Below are 16767 nucleotides of genomic sequence, written 5' to 3' on the forward strand. Positions count from 1 at the left end.
AACAGGTAATACATTTCAAAAAGTAATATTATCATTTAATATACCTACTTAATGGTTGGGCCCTCATATGTGGAAAAAAGAATATAAAACAATCGGAAAATTCAGTGAATCATCATATCTGATTCACCCAAATTAAAACACAGCAATATATACACAATGATCAGATAAAAATGTTAAGACTATTGCAAAAAGGAAAATAATAAGCAGCCAATAGTATAATTAATCAAGTAATAAAGCCAATAACAATTGTATAATACATTTAAAGGTTTATTTTCAGAAATACTTTATATTCCTTAATGTAGAAGTAGAACATGGCTTCCAATGGCTAGACTTCAGTGACTTTTTATAGCAAGCTAGTGAATTATAAAATAAGTAAAAGGTGGGAATAGTTTTAAAATGCTAAAACAGGAGGAAGGAAAAGATGCTATATTTATGCTTAACATTATTTTGAACACTACAGGTTTGTAGCTTTGTTTAGGTCTTAATGTGTATGTGGAGACTGGCCCCGTGCAATGAAACACGGATTTAAGTTTTAGCTATATAAATAATATCTGTATAAACTTGTATGCATAAAGGAAAGAGAAATTCAGATTTTAACTACTCTCTAATACTCCCCAGATTTCTGTTACTGTTGAGAGAAGAAAAGAAATAACATAGATGTCTGGCTTTTTTCAACCTTATGTAGAAAGAAGCATCTTTGGCTATGTAGGGCAGATTTTTATCCCAAATATTGTTCATCTGATCCAAAACTCCACTCTTTACATTTTGCACAGAATTTTTGTTTAAAAACAGGTGTACCATGTCTGAAGTATCACTGTTTCAAGACTGCTTCTCAAATCTTAAATTGATGTTTCTATCCAATGACTTTATACTGCTGTAAGACAGAGTCTTACTCAGTTTACTGCATCTGACTATCCCATATTGCAAAAGAAGATGTCTATAAAGTAATAGAGAGCTATAAAAATGTGAATAAGATTGTTCTATCTGTGTGAGCCAGTTTTTTTTATGAAGACTGTCTGTTATACAGACTTTAAACTCTGGTGTCGGATACACTGGATGGTGTACATTACCTGTGAAGGTTGTCTGCTACAGTATGGTTCCTTCTGAAGTGTGAAGGATTGATGAGATATGAAAATCTTATATTTTCATCAAGTGAAAGCTTCATGGACATGCTGAAGCTTTCATCAAGTGAAAGCTTCATGTCCCTTCATGGACAAAGCAGACAATTATGCCTTTTCTTTCAGGTAAAATGAAAGTGTTTAATTTTCAATGTATGCTTTTAGAGGGGGAAAATTTTATTGGTAGTGGTAAGGATTATTAAGCTTACCCTCAGAATCCAGTCCTATTACATAAGTGATGCATGTACTCTATTTACTTTCAGTATCTCTCTAGTCTGATATTGTACAACATGGAGATTTTGGATGCATGTTGGGTTCTAGCATTAAGAATAAAATTATAACACTACAACAAGACAAAACTCTTTTGTTTGATGTAGTAGGACATCATCTACCATGCTGCTAAAGTCTAGACCATTAATTCCTAGTTTTAAAGGGTAATTTTTACACTGCCGATCAGGTTCTCATGGCTCAGTCTTTTTCTTATCAGCCTTTTCACTCTGCTGTCTATGCTTTCTTCCATTTGTATCATCTCTTCAGCAGAGCGGACACCTGTTTAACATGAATTTCACATTGCTCAAATAACTACCAAATTTCTAGTTTAATTTTATTCTTTCAAGTCTCTTCATTTTTTATTCTTCCTCCAATGTAATTCTAAGCACATCTATAAAATGAATCAGTCTTAGAGGCTAAACAGTTTAATTTAATCATTCATCCATTCACTGAAGTGGATATGACTCCTTGCCAACAAGACCTGAATGCACAGTTGCTATATTTAGGCTAATAACTATAAATAAATAAATAAATTTCCACTAATGCACTGTATTTTTTAAAACTGCAAACTTGCTTCTTGATTTTTAAAATAATCTTTATAAATAGGCTTAGGAACACAAGGAGTCATTATAGAGAAAGAAGTACATACTCCCCTTGGCATTTCTGAGAGCAGACTTCTTTGTTCAACTTCCCTCATTTATTTAAAGGAAAAGACAAAAAGAAAATATTTAAATATTTCAGCCTTACATTACGCTAACTCAAGAGTTCATTTATGGAAAGGTTTTGCAATGCATGGCAATTATAATAGAAACAATATAGTTAGAATGTATGCAAGATTTGCAATTACTTATCATTTCCATCTGAGGCTTTTGTAAGGGAAATTGAAAGTGTGAACAAATTTTCATCAAAATGGACATCTATAACATAACACTTTAAAGACAAGGGCAAGGGGCTCTGTTTAGGCCAGTAATTCCTTCCTTTCTTCCTCTAGACAAACCTGGTTAAGCTTGCTGTACTAATGGAGAGATATTACTTAGGGTTCTTCAGCTAGCTTGAACACAGACAGCATAGCTTTCTCTTCATCATGCTCCACTGAGCAGTGGAGAAATGTCAATAACTGGCAGTGACTAGGTTAGCAAGCTGTTGGGAAACATACTGTTTTGTATGCAGTATTAGATGCTATTTCTTCTGCTGTCTTCATATACACTCAAATCAAAGTCCTACTTGTTACGTAAATTGATTTTCCTCCCAAGTCACATTCTGTAACTGGGCTTCTTGCTGCAGCAACTGCAGCATCTCAAAAAGATCCATTAAAGATATATATACTTGTGTATATAGGAAGTGAGACAGAGCAAGAGACAGTAGCAGAGGGTGTCAGAGACACAGACACCTAACACACTAACAAAAACAAAAGAATCCTGTATTTCTCTGCTACTTCTGCTGAGAAAACAGTGAGTTAATGTTTAGCAATTTCTCTGCTGAGTTAATGAGTTGTCCTATTGCCTTCAGATCACTTCTGCTCTCATTTCATTACTGTTATATCACAAGAAATCACCAACTCAACACTTCAAAACTTACCTGTTCAACCATGTGCAGTAACTATTATAAAAAACACCACTTTTTGGAGCACAGTGAAAAAGGAAAACAGTTAAAGCTGTGTAAAATTCTTCTTTATTTCCAACCATCCCAGAAGTGGTCTGAAAAACACAGGCCTTTGCTAATCTCACCTAAAACAGAAAAAGATAAAAGATCAACAGACTTAAATTTGAAACTCTAAATATAAAATAACAAAATAAATGCCTCTTTCCAAGGTCCTCTCTTGTAGTTATATGAAAGCATATTAAGTGCTTATTAATGCACTTATTAATATGTGCACTTATTACCTCATGTACCAAATAAATGCTGTACCTTTTGCTTCTCTGCCTGCTACTGTGGTGGCTTTACTCAAATGGGCACCTCAGCTCTACCACAGCTCCTCTCTCACTCTGCCTCCTCAAAAGGAAAGGAGGAGAAAATACAATGAAAAGGGCTCAAGGGTTGAGGAAAGGACAGGGAGATCACTCATCAGTTATTGTGATGGGCAAAACAGACTCAGAGTAGGGAGACGGTAAGATTTATTGCCTATTACTAACAAGCTAGAGAAGTGAGAAACCAAGGAAAGAAACCAAAAACACCTTCTCCCCATCCACCCTCTTCAACCTCCTCCCTCTGAGCAACACAAGGGAAAGGGGAATAGGGGCTGTGGTCAGTCCCTAACACCTTGTCTCCGCTGCTCCTTCACAGTCCGATCACTCTCTGCCCCTGCTCCATGGGGCAGAGATCATTCCCATGGGATGCCGTCGTTCCCCAACTGAGCTTGCAGCAGCTCTTCAAGAACAGCCCACAGGCTGCAGCTCTTCAAGAACAGCTCCCCAATGGCTCTGTACCATGGGGTCCATCCACCCCCAAGAGCAAACTGCTCCAGCACGGGTCCTCCATGGGCGGGAGCTCCCCCCAGACCCCTGCTCCTGCGTGGACTCCTCTCCACAGGCTGCAGCTCCGGCCCGGGGCCTTCTCCTGCAGGGGCTCTCCATGGGCCGCAGCCTCCTCCAGGCCACATCCACCTGCTCCACCCCCCTCGGTGGAGCCGATGGATGGCTCCTCCATCGGCTGCAGTGTGGAGATCTGCTCCATGTGGGACCCATGGGCTGCAGGGGGACAGCCTGCTCCACCAGGGGCCTCTCCACAGGCCACAGGAGAACTGCTGCTGCCTGCCTGGAGCACCTCCTGCCCTCCTGCTGCACTCACCTTAGGATCTGCAGGGCTCCTTCTCACTCCCTCTCTCTTGCAGCTGCTGTACAGCAGCAGCTTGTTTTTTTGTTTTTATTTTATTTTTTTTTTCTTTTCTTAAATATGCTCTCACAGAGGTGAAAAAAACATCACTTATTGGCTCATCTCTGGCCAGCAGCAGGGCCTTTACCTAAAATGAGGCAGCTTCTGGATTCTTCTCTCAGAAGCCACCCCTATGCCCCCCAGCTACCAAAACCTTACCACATAAATCCACTACAGCTACTTGTTTACAAGTGTATTTGCCCTAAGTACTATTTTTTCTTCTTATGACCAGTGAAAAAAAAACAAACAAACAAAAAAAACTTTATTTATTTTTATTTTTTTTAATGCAGGCTAACTGAGCATTGCAATGTATACTGACTATGCCCTGCTAAACTACACATTTTTGAGGGTTCTTCTTTCTTTTTGAAGAATAAAACCTTCCTCAGTGCCAAAATGGATATTCCTATTAAATGAGTTAATAGAGCAATATACAAGATTTTGTTGGTCTCCAGTGGGTACCTTCACTGCCAAACTGCAGAGAAAGATATTAGCGGTGATTTTTGTTTGTTTGTTTGTTTGTTTTCTGATGTTGATTATTTTTTTCCCATTACAATAATTTCTTCCTCAAAAATAGCATATACAAATTGGAACTTCCCTTCAAAGATAGTGCACTCTATACAAAAGCATCTCACCATTCATTTGGCAAAAGTATTGACCCTAAATTTACTGTCTCTATGCCCTTTAAACAAATCAGAAAGCAGAGAACAAAAAAGACAACTGTGGATATACCAATGAGAACAGTACCATAGAAATACATAAATCTTGGAGATAAAAGACTTCCGTATCTTAAAAGATGAGAAAGGTCTGTTCTTTGCATGAGAAGACCATTGCTATGTATCAAGTAAGCCCTAGGAAAATTCAGAAGCCGTGTTCTTTTCCTACAGCTGACAACAGGAAGGAATGGTGAAACAGGCCCAACGGAATGCATTTATTGTGTAGGATTATGTATGCATTTATTATGTAGGATTCCTGGCTGATTATTTCCTTGTCCCTGTAATCTCCAGTCTATAATGATGGCAATATCATTTTGCTCTTGCAGATATTAGAAACTTTGTTTTACTTAATTAACTGAAGTTTACATAAAATGGTTGGAAAAAAAATATATGTTTTGAAGGAAGGATTTGATATATTTGAATATATGTTTTGTAGGAAGAATTTGTCTGTTTCAATTAAACAAAGAAAAAAAGAAAGTCATATATGATTAGGACTTCGATGTATTTTGTTTTATGAAGGCAACTATGTAGAGTTCCTTCATGAGCAGTCTTTCACTTTTTTACAAGCCGTCATTTTTTATATCATGATATTTAATGGCATCCAAGCAGCAAAGAGGAAAACACAGGCTATATTTGGAATCTATCCATACTGATAACAAAAGGTGACAATCTAATTGAACATACTTTATATGCATTCACATTCAGCCTTTAGTCACTCACATGGTATTTTTATCTAGATTGTGTATCTTGTAGTGCACGAAGTAGATGCTAAAAAACAAAATAGGACTGTGTGGGAAATTAAGCTCATTCTCTCAGCCTCCACAGAAGCTGCTTTGTGTGTAGTAAATGAGTTACATTTACAATGAGGACATTGCAGAAGGGAAAAGATCTTTGTCCAGACAATGCAGATGAATAATACTCAGGTGAATTCAGTTCAGGTCTGCCTCTGTGAGGTCAGGCAACTCATGTAAAGGAATATTTTCACAGGTGCACAGCAGCAGTAAATTTCTCATGTTCTAAATACTGATGAGAAATGAGGATCAAATTAGCAGACATGCTAAATGTTTAATAGCTACAACTCTTATTTAACAAGGAAGTACTTTGGGAAGGAAAAGTGAGATAAGAAGCTGCTAAAATCAGAAACAGGACATTCAAACTTAGTAAAGAGTTTTATTGTTAATATTTTTGAGCCTTTCTACCTTATTAATTTTATCTCCTTATTCATTGTGAAAATCACTTTAGTAAATGCTTATGAAGCTATGAAATTCCATAGTGACATCACAGAAGAGAAGCTCATGAGTTAATTATTGGTTCTCTATTTTATATCTGAACAGTATGAAATAAAATAGGACAAGGGCTATACACTGAGTGAAAAAAAAATTGCGAAGGGACTTGGAATAGCTCTTATGAGATATATTACTATGGAAATCATGTGGTAGCTTTAATAAAGTAAAATCTGAAAATAAACTTCCCTGAATACATTTTAATACAGTTTCATGTTTCAAATGAGAAGAACCTCAATGAAAACTTCAGTCCTTTTTGTTGATCATCATACTGACAACAGTCAATGCCTCTACTCTCAGGCATTTTCCATTGTTATCTCAGGGTTAAGGTGAATCACTGGGGAGCAAAGAAGAGGAATGTGGGAAGTTCCTGTTCTGTTCCACTGCTGTCTATTCCACACCTCAAAGGCCCCATGGAACAAAGTAAAAATTACAATGCATTTATTCCACTCTCCACGGGGAAGAATAGTATAGACTGAGATTCCTAAATTTGGAGGAACTTCTCAGCATGTCAAACACTGCCTGTAACCTCAGTGAATACTTCCAGTATTTTTGACATCAGCATGCAAACATTAATGAGTTTACAATTATCTTTTAAAGTATCAGTTTTACAATGCAATAGAGCATAAACTTTGAATTATAGTTTTGTTTGTTTGTCTGTTTGTTTTCTGTGTGTGTGTGTGTGTGTGTGTGTGTGTAAGATACAGCCCAAGCTGCTACTTGCAGTTTTAAGCCAGACATCAATGAATCAACATTTCTAATAATATGTGCTTCTTTTTACTGGCATGTAGTAGAAGCAGTTCTCTGTTCCTTCAGTGCTTGTTTCTGCATATCCTTCAAGACTGTATAAGACAAGGGATATTCTGTCCAATATTCCAGATAGGATTGGGTTGTTGAGGACTGTAGTAGTAATGCAGTGGTTCACCACATTTTCAAGTGTATTAGCATTGACCATCCCCCCTGGAAAAAAATTGCTAATTTCAGATGTAATGCAGACCCTGAGTCCAAGCAGTCATGTTGCTGAAACATCTTGATTAACTTTGAATAACTTTATCAATATAGGGAAACACATAACATAATTCAAGGTAAACTAATATCCTCCCTTTATCCCAGTTCCATTTTCAATTTTGGTAGAATTTCAGATCTTAGCTTGTGTTTTAATCTGACAATCCAACAGCATGTGTATGTGAACTAGGTGTCTAAGCTGACATTCTAGTCTATGGAGATACATAATTCGATTCAGTTGTCCTTGCTATATTTCATGTTATTTTCAATGTCCTACATTATCTTGCCAGCTTCCAGCTGCTGTCCTGATGAGTATGGATCACTTTTAAGTAGTGTGCCATATCTGATAACTTCATGTCTCCTACACCTGTAGATATAAAAAGGTATGTATAAACCAATATGACTAGAAGTAACAGAGAAATACTTATTCTACATTTCTAGAAGGTACATGTATGCAAGAGTGAGAAATTTATATGCAGTTGCCAGGTGCATGGGAAACATCATATAGAGGGCTTTCTCCTTCATCCCTGCTGAACAACCTCTCTTATTTTTTTTTTTTTTTCATTTGATTCTTCTTTGAAACAACAGAACTGAACCCTTAATTCTAAGCTATTTGTCATGAAGAGGTTCTACACTGGTCAGACTTCTGCAAAAAGAATATAATCAGTAACTATTGTTTCACTTGCTATCTTTATGATTTATATGATCAGATAAAATTCATAGCATTTGTTTTTAAGACATCTTACAAATCCATACATTTTCTAGGCTGTACACATAAAGCAATTAATAAATTCAGCATGAAACATGAAGCTGTGAGTTATGCAGTTCATGCCAAACCTGAATCTTTATACTGCAGATCCTGTAGAAAAGATTCCACATACTATAAAGTGAAGCTACTATAGAAATGTTTCAGAGTTTTTTAGAAATGTTATTGATGCTGTCTTCTGAAAATAATCATCTGTAAAATAAAGCTGTCTTACAAAAAAAAAAACATCCCCAGCTACAGGACTCCAAGGATGAAAAAAATGTAAATTAACTTTTAAGTTACAATGCTGTACCACGGGCACAAATTCTGCAGTTGATTGTGTCAGGACAGGAAACTAGGAAATGAAGGTTATGGAGTGGTCCTTCTCTTTCTTACACTCTGTCTCTTCGGAAAATCAGTTACAAATTTGTGACTTAATACACATCTATGGAAGGAGCACATATATGTACTTTTCCTCTTTTTGTCCTTTTTTATGCCTTAGGTGGTGTTGATGTTATTTCTATATTGCACATTGCATATTGCATGCATGTGTGTATATAAGTAACAAATACCTGTCTGAGTATTTGTGGTTTATTTTTAATCAGTTCTACAGTGAACTAATATCCAGAAAGCTGTAGCTTTGAGTATGAAAAAAATATCAACATGATAAATTGGAGACTAAAAAGGGCTAAGACAAAATATAATACTCAGATACCTGAAATAGTATTCTATTCAGGGTCAAGATCCAGCGAAATTCCGGAGATGCAAAGAAATACAGATAATTCCAAGGTTACAGCCTTAACCTGAGAGTACAGACTATCCTGAGGAAGACTTCTGATTAATTAAATGTCCATAGGCAGGAGTACAAGAGTATTTCAGAGGTCTATACAAAGCATAATAACAGCATAGAAATGGTAAAGAAAGTAGAGCAGACATAATCAAATACAAAATTAATTCTAAAGAAAATTTGTTTGCATCTTACATTTGTCTTTGGGTTAAAGTAATCTCTGCAGAAGTATTCTAAGATACCAATCCAAATAACATTTATTTGTATAATTTGCTAAATCCGCAGAACAAATTTTACCTGTGTGAACTTAATTTTGTTATTGGAACCTTAACGCATTGTATGAAAAGTTAAAATATATAATCAACAAAGAACTCACTCCTTATGCATTTAACAATTCATATGAAATGAAAACATAGCAAGTTCATTTATAGTATCTCTCATATTCTCGTGCTTACTGTCTTATTCCAGATTCAAACACCACAATTTAGGTATTTACATATAGATGCCAATTTATGATAAAGATATCTATCTTCTCATAGTAGTCAATAAAGATCTGGACAACCTACACAAAGAGGGATTCAGACAAGCAAATGTAGGTTTTTGATGTAGTTTTCTAAACAGACTCCTCTAATGTCATATACTATCTAACGTCATATATTATCTAACTATCTAACATTGCTGATCCAGATGGCTTGAGGTGTCTTGTTCTGTCTATCATATCTGTCATCTCTGTAAGAAGCTATGTTTGGTTGTATTAGACATTACTGCTGGTCACGTGTATTGGGAAAACAAATCAAGCACTGTGCATCCACATCACAATAAATTGAAGAGCTCTCTGTACACGCTGTTTGCCTTGATTCAATGTTCAGTTACTGTAACAGAAGATTTGACAACTCGTTTGTGTTTAGACACCAAATTTACAAGGATTTGGTGCATTCACACAAGCAGATCCATTCTGTGTAGGTATGACAAAGAATACAAAAGATAGTTGTGGCAGCTATTGCAGCAGATGATGATACTATAGGGTATCTTAAATAGCATAAGCTGCATATACAGAGACCACTGAATCAAGGCTCAGCATCTGAAGCTGTTGTGGTTAAAGATCAAATTGGTATGGCAGAAACCACATGGGGTTAGTTTCTGAAACGCTTTGACCATGGACATGTTGCAATTGAACTGCATGACTTCCCCATCTTACAGCGGAATCAAACTGGTAAAGGAGTAAAGTTGGGCAAGTGGTCCTGGGACTGCACTGTGGGTGCTCCCTTCATGGTCTGAAGCATTTGCACCACCTGGACTCAGCTGTGGCTGACAAAGGGCAGGTCCTCCTCCTGCTCTGGGCACCCTGCAGCCCATCTACTAGTCAAACACTGCCAGCTATGCCTAATGTAAAAGTTCAACCTGGAACCCAAATTTGGTTACTCTTTAAAGTATTTCTAGTTCATAGAAATACTATGAATAAATAAGTGTTTATATAGTTTAACTTAAAGAAAAATTATCTAAGATTCTGTAAACTTGCGTGCATAGAATCATAGAATCAGCGGGCAATTCTATATTGGACTGGCGCATACTTTGTTGGGTTAAGAGCTGGCTGGATGGCCGGACCCAGAGCGTTGTGGTGAATGGAGTCAAATCCAGTTGGAGGCCGGTCACTAGTGGAGTCCCCCAGGGCTTGGTACGGGGGCCAGTCCTCTTTAACATCTTCATCGATGATCTGGACGAGGGGATCGAGTGCGCCCTCAGTAAGTTTGCAGACGACATCAAGTTAGGTGCGTGTGTCGATCTGCTCGAGGGTAGGAAGGCTCTGCAGGAGGATCTGGATAGGCTGGACCAATAGGCCAAGGCTAACTGCATGAAGTTCAACAAGGCCAAGTGCCGGGTCCTGCACCTGGGGCACAACAACCCCAAACAGAGCTACAGGCTGGGAGATGTGTGGTTAGAAAACTGCTCGTCAGGGAAGGACCTGGGCGTATCGGTTGACAGTCAGCTGAATATGAGCCAGCAGTGTGCTCAGGCGGCCAAGAAGGCCAACAGCATCCTGGCTTGCATAAGAAACAGCGTGGCCAGCAGGTCCAGGGAAGTGATTTTCCCCCTGTACTCGGCTCTGGTGAGGCTGCACCTCGAGTACTGTGTTCAGTTTTGGGCCCCTCGCTACAAGGACATGGAGGTGCTTGAGCGAGTCCAGAGAAGGGCTACGAAGCTGGAGGAGGGTCCGGAGAACAAGTCTTATGAGGAGCAGCTGAGGGAGCTGGGACTGTTTAGCCTGGAGAAGAGGAAGCTCAGGGGTGACCTTATCGCACTCTACAGGTATCTGAAAGGAGGCTGTAGCGAGGTGGGGGTTGGTCTATTCTCCCACGTGCCTGGTGACAGGACGAGGGGGAATGGGCTAAAGTTGCGCTAGGGGAGGTTTAGATTGGATATTAGGAAGAACTTCTTTCCTGAACGGTTTGTTAGTCACTGGAATAGGCTGCCCAGGGAAGTGGTTGAGTCACCATCCCTGGAGGTCTTTAAAAGACATTTAGACGTAGAGCTTAGGGATATGCTTTAGTGGAAGATTTGTTAGCGTTAGGTCAGAGGTTGGACTTGGTGATCTTAGAGGTCTCTTCCAACCTAAACTATTCTGTGATTCTGTGACTCTGTGAATCAGAGAATATCCCGAGTTGGAAGGGACCCATAAGAATCCTCAAGTCCAACTCCTCGCACCACACAGGTCTACCCAAAAGTTTAGACCATGTGACTTAGTGCACAGTCCAATCGCTTCTTAAATTCAGACAGGCTTGGTGCAGTGACTACTTCACTGGGGAGCCTGTTCCAGTGCGCAACCACCCTCTCGGTGAAGAACCTGCTCCTGATGTCTAATCTAAACTTCCCCTGCCTCAGCTTAACCCCGTTCCCGCAGGTCCTATCACTGGTGTTTATGGAGAATAGGTCACCCGCCTCTCCACTCCCCCTGGCGAGGACGCTCTAGACCGCGATGAGGTCTCCCCTCAGCCTCTTCTTCTCCAGGCTGAACAGGCCCAGTGACCTCAGCCGCTCCTCATATGTTTTCCCCTCCAGGCCCTTCACCATCTTCATCACCCTCCTCTGGACACTCTCCAACAGCTGAATGTCCTTTTTGTACTGTGGTGCCCAGAACTGCACACAGTACTCAAGGTGAGGCTGCACCAGCGCAGAGTAGAGTGGGACGATCACTTCCCTCGACCGACTAGCAATACCGTGCTTGATGCACCCCAGGATACAATTGGCCCTCCTGGCTGCCAGGGCACACTGCTGGCTCATATTCAACTTGCTGTAAATCATGACCCCCAGATCCCTCTCTGCGGGGCTGCTCTCAAGCATCTCATCACCCAGTCTGTATGTATAGCCAGGGTTGCCACGTCCCCGGTGCAGGACCCGGCACTTGCTTTTGTTAAACTTCATGTGGTTGGTGATCGCCCAGCTCTCCAGTCTGTCCAGATCTCTCTGCAGGGCCTTTGCACTCTCATCCAAGTCCACAACTCCTCCAAGTTTGGTGTCATCAGTAAATTTGCTCAAAACACCTTCTAGTCCTATATCCAAATCATTTATAAAAATATTGAAGAGGACTGGCCCTAAGATGGAGCCTTAAGGGACCCCACTAGAGACCTTCCGCCAGCCTGATGTGGCCCCATTTACCACAACCCTTTGAGCCCTGCCCATCAGCCAATTGCTCACCCATCGTATGATGTTTTTGTTAAGTTGTATGCTGGACATTTTGTCCAGTAGGATCCTATGGGAAACTGTGTCAAAAGCCTTGCTGAAGTCCAAAAAGATCACATCAGCTGGTTTCCCTTGGTCAACTAGACGGGTGATCTTATCATAGAAGGAAATCAAATTTGTTAAGCAGGACCTACCCCTCATGAACCCATGTTGGCTGGGACCAATGACTACATTGTCTCCCAGGTGCACTTCAATAACTTCAAGAATCATCTTCTCCATAATTTTACCAGGCACTGATGTTGACTGACAGGCCTGTAATTGCTAGGGTCTTATTTCTTACTCTTCTTGAAAATTGGCACAACATTTACCAGGTTGCAGTCTACTGGTACCTCTCCAGATTCCCAAGATCGTTGAAAAATAATTGAGAGAGGTCCCGTGGTGACGTCAGCCAGCTCTTTAAGCACCCTGGGATGAATCCCATCCAGACCCATGGACTTGTAGGGATCCAGGTGGAGCAGCAAATCCTGCACACGTTCACGGTCAGCTGGGAGTTTGTCATTCCCACCGTCAAGGTCCTTCAGCTCAGGGCACTCTGGGTCCCAAAGCCCATCATCAGCGTTGAAAGGTGAAGAAGGCATTAAACATCTCTTATTTGCCTATGTCATTGTCTGTGAGGAGACCTTCCCCTTCAAGCAGCGGACCTATGTTTTCTTTGGTTCTCATTTTTATCTTTACATATCTAAAAAAAACTTTCTTAAATATCTCCCACAGACATGGCCAGCTTCAACTCTAGTTGGGCTTTGGCCACACAAATTTTCTCCCTACAAATACAAACTGCATCCCTGTATTCCTTCTTTGTCGTCCGACCTTCCTTCCAGCAGCCATACACTTTCTTTTTTTTTTGCCTAAGCTCCAGTAGAAGATCCCTGGTCAGCCAGGCTGGCCTCCTGCCCCACCTGCCTGACTTCTGATATTTTGGAATTGCCTGATCTTGTGCTTTTAGGAGGCAGTGCTTAAAGATTGACCAGCACTGATGGACACCCATGCCTTCAAAAGCAGTTTTCCAGGGGACCTTGCCAACTAGTTCCCTGAGCAGCCTGAAGTCCGCTCTCCCCATACCCAGGGCTGAAGTTTTGTTGGCAGTTTTCCTTCTGACACCATAAATTCTAAATTCAACCACTTCATGGTCACTATGACCAAGACAGCCGCCAGTTGCCACGTCTCCCACAAGACCCTTTCTGTTCTCTAGCAACAGGTCTAGGAGTGCACCGTTCCTAGTTGGCTCCCTTAGCACCTGCACCAAGAAGTTATCATCGAGGTGATTTATGATCTTCCTGGACTTGCTTGTGTCAGCCATGTGGTGATCCCAGTTGATGTCTGGCAAGTTGAAATCCCCCCTAAGGACAAGGGGAGTTGATCTCGAGGCATCTCTCAGTTCTGCAAAGAATAATTCATTCGCGTTGTCGTCCTGGCCAGGTGGTCTGTAATAGACTCCCACAACGACATCCCCTTTATTTGTTCGTCCCTTAATCCTTACCCAGAGGCTCTCAACTTTGCCATCACCAACCTGAAGTTCCACACAGTTCAGCCCATTCTTCACATACATCGCCACCCCTTTGTTGTTCTGACTGTCATGTTCTAGACCCTCATGTCTGTTATATAAGGGTAGGTGGGAAGTTGAGGTGGGCAGGGACAGGGCTTGCCTACCACCCCGAACAAGAACCTGCCTTCATTCCCCCCCTTGGCCTAGATCCCCTCCTACTGCCTGGCAGAATGAGGGAACTTTTGTCTTCTGCACAGCAGGAGACACTTGTGCTGTGGCAGGCTCGTGGGTCTGTCTCAGAGAGGGTAGAGTACAGCTCCACCAGTCAATTTCCCTCTCTGACCCCCTGATGCTCCTCAGCCTGCTCACCTCCTCCCAAAGCTCCACTACCTGGCTGAGCAGCTCTTCAATCTGGGCACACCTCCCACAGGCATAACCCTCGCTGCTGCTGTCGGATACTGACAGAATACTCGGGCACACCCTGCAGTCCAAGACCTGGATGGCCGCATGTTTCCCCGAGCCCTCTGTCTGAGTAGCCACATCGGTGACTGTGGCTGGAGAGGCCGCAAGATATGTGGAGGCCATGGTTTTCTGCCTGGTTGATACCATGGCTAGGTTCCTTGCAAGCAGGTTTCAAGTACCAAAGGGAAAGACTGCTACAAAGGAGCCCTGAGGAGCCCTGCCTGCGTCAACTGCCACACCCCCGCCCTTCTGACACGCCATGCCCTGTTTGCCCGCCCTGTTCGCCATGCTTCTGGTCACTCGTGCTCCCTAGGGGCTGCCTTTGAACAGCCGGTGAGGGGGCGCTGCCGGCCTCGCCTACGCCTTTGCGAGGGCTGCTCCGGGTGGCCTCGATGCCCAGAAAAAAGCCCTGCCTGTTTCGATCCTGCACTCTGCTGCAGAACACATCTGCCCTGGAGCCAATTGCCTTGGCAAGTGGCCATATACTGTATAATTCCACTACACACACATAAAGCCAAAGGGGCTTAATAGAAACATGTCTGCATCTCAGAACACGTAGGACCTGGAATCAGAACCTTACATAAAGATTGCAAGTTCAAATCTAATTGCAGATGCAAAGGGAAAATACATTCATCTTAACTATTATAAATCGGGTTGTATCTGAAAGTTAGACAAGTGATATATAACTTTCCCTCTCAAATATAATGTTTATAAAAAAAAAAAAAGAAAAAAACAAGAAAAAAAAAAAAAGAGCAAACATGACAACAATCAACCATAAAGGCTTTTTCTTTTGCTGATGACCTTTTACACCAAGTAATTGTTTCTGACACATATACAAAACAAGACAGAGCTGATTTTTCTACACAGGATTGTGCACCTACAAATTTTTTCAGTCTTTGATTTAATACAGCCGGTGGCCTTGTAAGATCTCTTTTCATTTACAATTGTTAGTTCTAGAAAGCAGTGCACTACTAAAGCAACTGAGTATATAACAATATATCAATTTAAAATAATTATATATTATATATTATATAATATTATATATATCAATTTAAAATAAATATAACAATTTAAAATAATTAATGAAAGCAAGATTTCTGAAATAATGAAAGTTTTGTCTGTCAAAGCAGACTTTTCAGGGATCTTTGATGTAGACACTAATATTTAAAACACTATATGTTTTTATAACACCTATCATATTGTGTCATGCTCTAGCTAAACCATCAAGGCCCTAGTGCAGTATAGAAGTGTTGTATGACAAATAACTGTAATTAAGTAAACCCCTGTGACGTATAGTCTTAGAAAGACAAGACACAACCGATAATCAGATCAGGCATAAATGGCATTGGCTAGGATAATAGATTTATAACACTTCATCGCAATATATTAAGAAGGTCTCTCCTTCAGTTGTCAGATTGGTCTTCAGAGCTAGAATTCTCTGCATTTTCTCAAAGATCTGTTTCAAAGCAAGAGACTAAAACCAACACAAAACAAAACAAAAACACTATGATTTACATCTGGCGTCAGAGTGTATTTGATTTTGAAATGAAGATGTGAATTTTCAATAGTGAACGTATGTTCATCACAGAACATTTTATTAAAAGTTTTGTTGAATTGTCCACTTCTTCAGATTTCCAGAGCAAATCATATGGTCTACATTAGCTACATTAGAAATTATAAATCTTATTCCTAATCTCTTAAGTGAAATTCCACAGTCTTTATGGTGCAGATGCTCAAATGATCAAATAATCTGCTTTTTTTTTTTCTTTTTTTTTTTTCTTTTTTTTGGAAGTTAGTTATAATGAACGGTGTGTCTGTGGTCAGACAGGTGAAAACTAAAACACTACACTAAGCGATGTAACTGGTGGCATTTATCTGTTTTTAGCTATCGTATATAAGAACATGTTAGTCAGTCACAACACAATACTTTTTGAGAAGAGAAAATTATTCTGCCTTCACTTTCCATGTTGTTTAAATCCACACAACTCAAAAAGATGAGTGGAGATATTTGAGAATCATTTATCCTTTAGGTCCATAGTACAGATATACTAATAACAGATACACAATATGATTATTGATATTATATTGGTTGTAGGTTAAAACTACATATAAACATATTATTTAACACGTCATATGGGAATCTGACTCAGTTTCTATTAGTCTCTTCCAGTTTCACCATTTTCTTTCCCTTTTTATTAACAAGTTTCACTCTCAAGTTAGGGTAATATTAGTAGCAGCTTTCTCAGTGTCTTTTTTTTTTTTTTTTTTTTTTTTTTTTTTTTTTTTTTTTTT

Source organism: Oxyura jamaicensis, chromosome 1 (assembly GCF_011077185.1).
Source record: "Oxyura jamaicensis isolate SHBP4307 breed ruddy duck chromosome 1, BPBGC_Ojam_1.0, whole genome shotgun sequence".
Taxonomy (NCBI): domain Eukaryota; kingdom Metazoa; phylum Chordata; class Aves; order Anseriformes; family Anatidae; genus Oxyura; species Oxyura jamaicensis.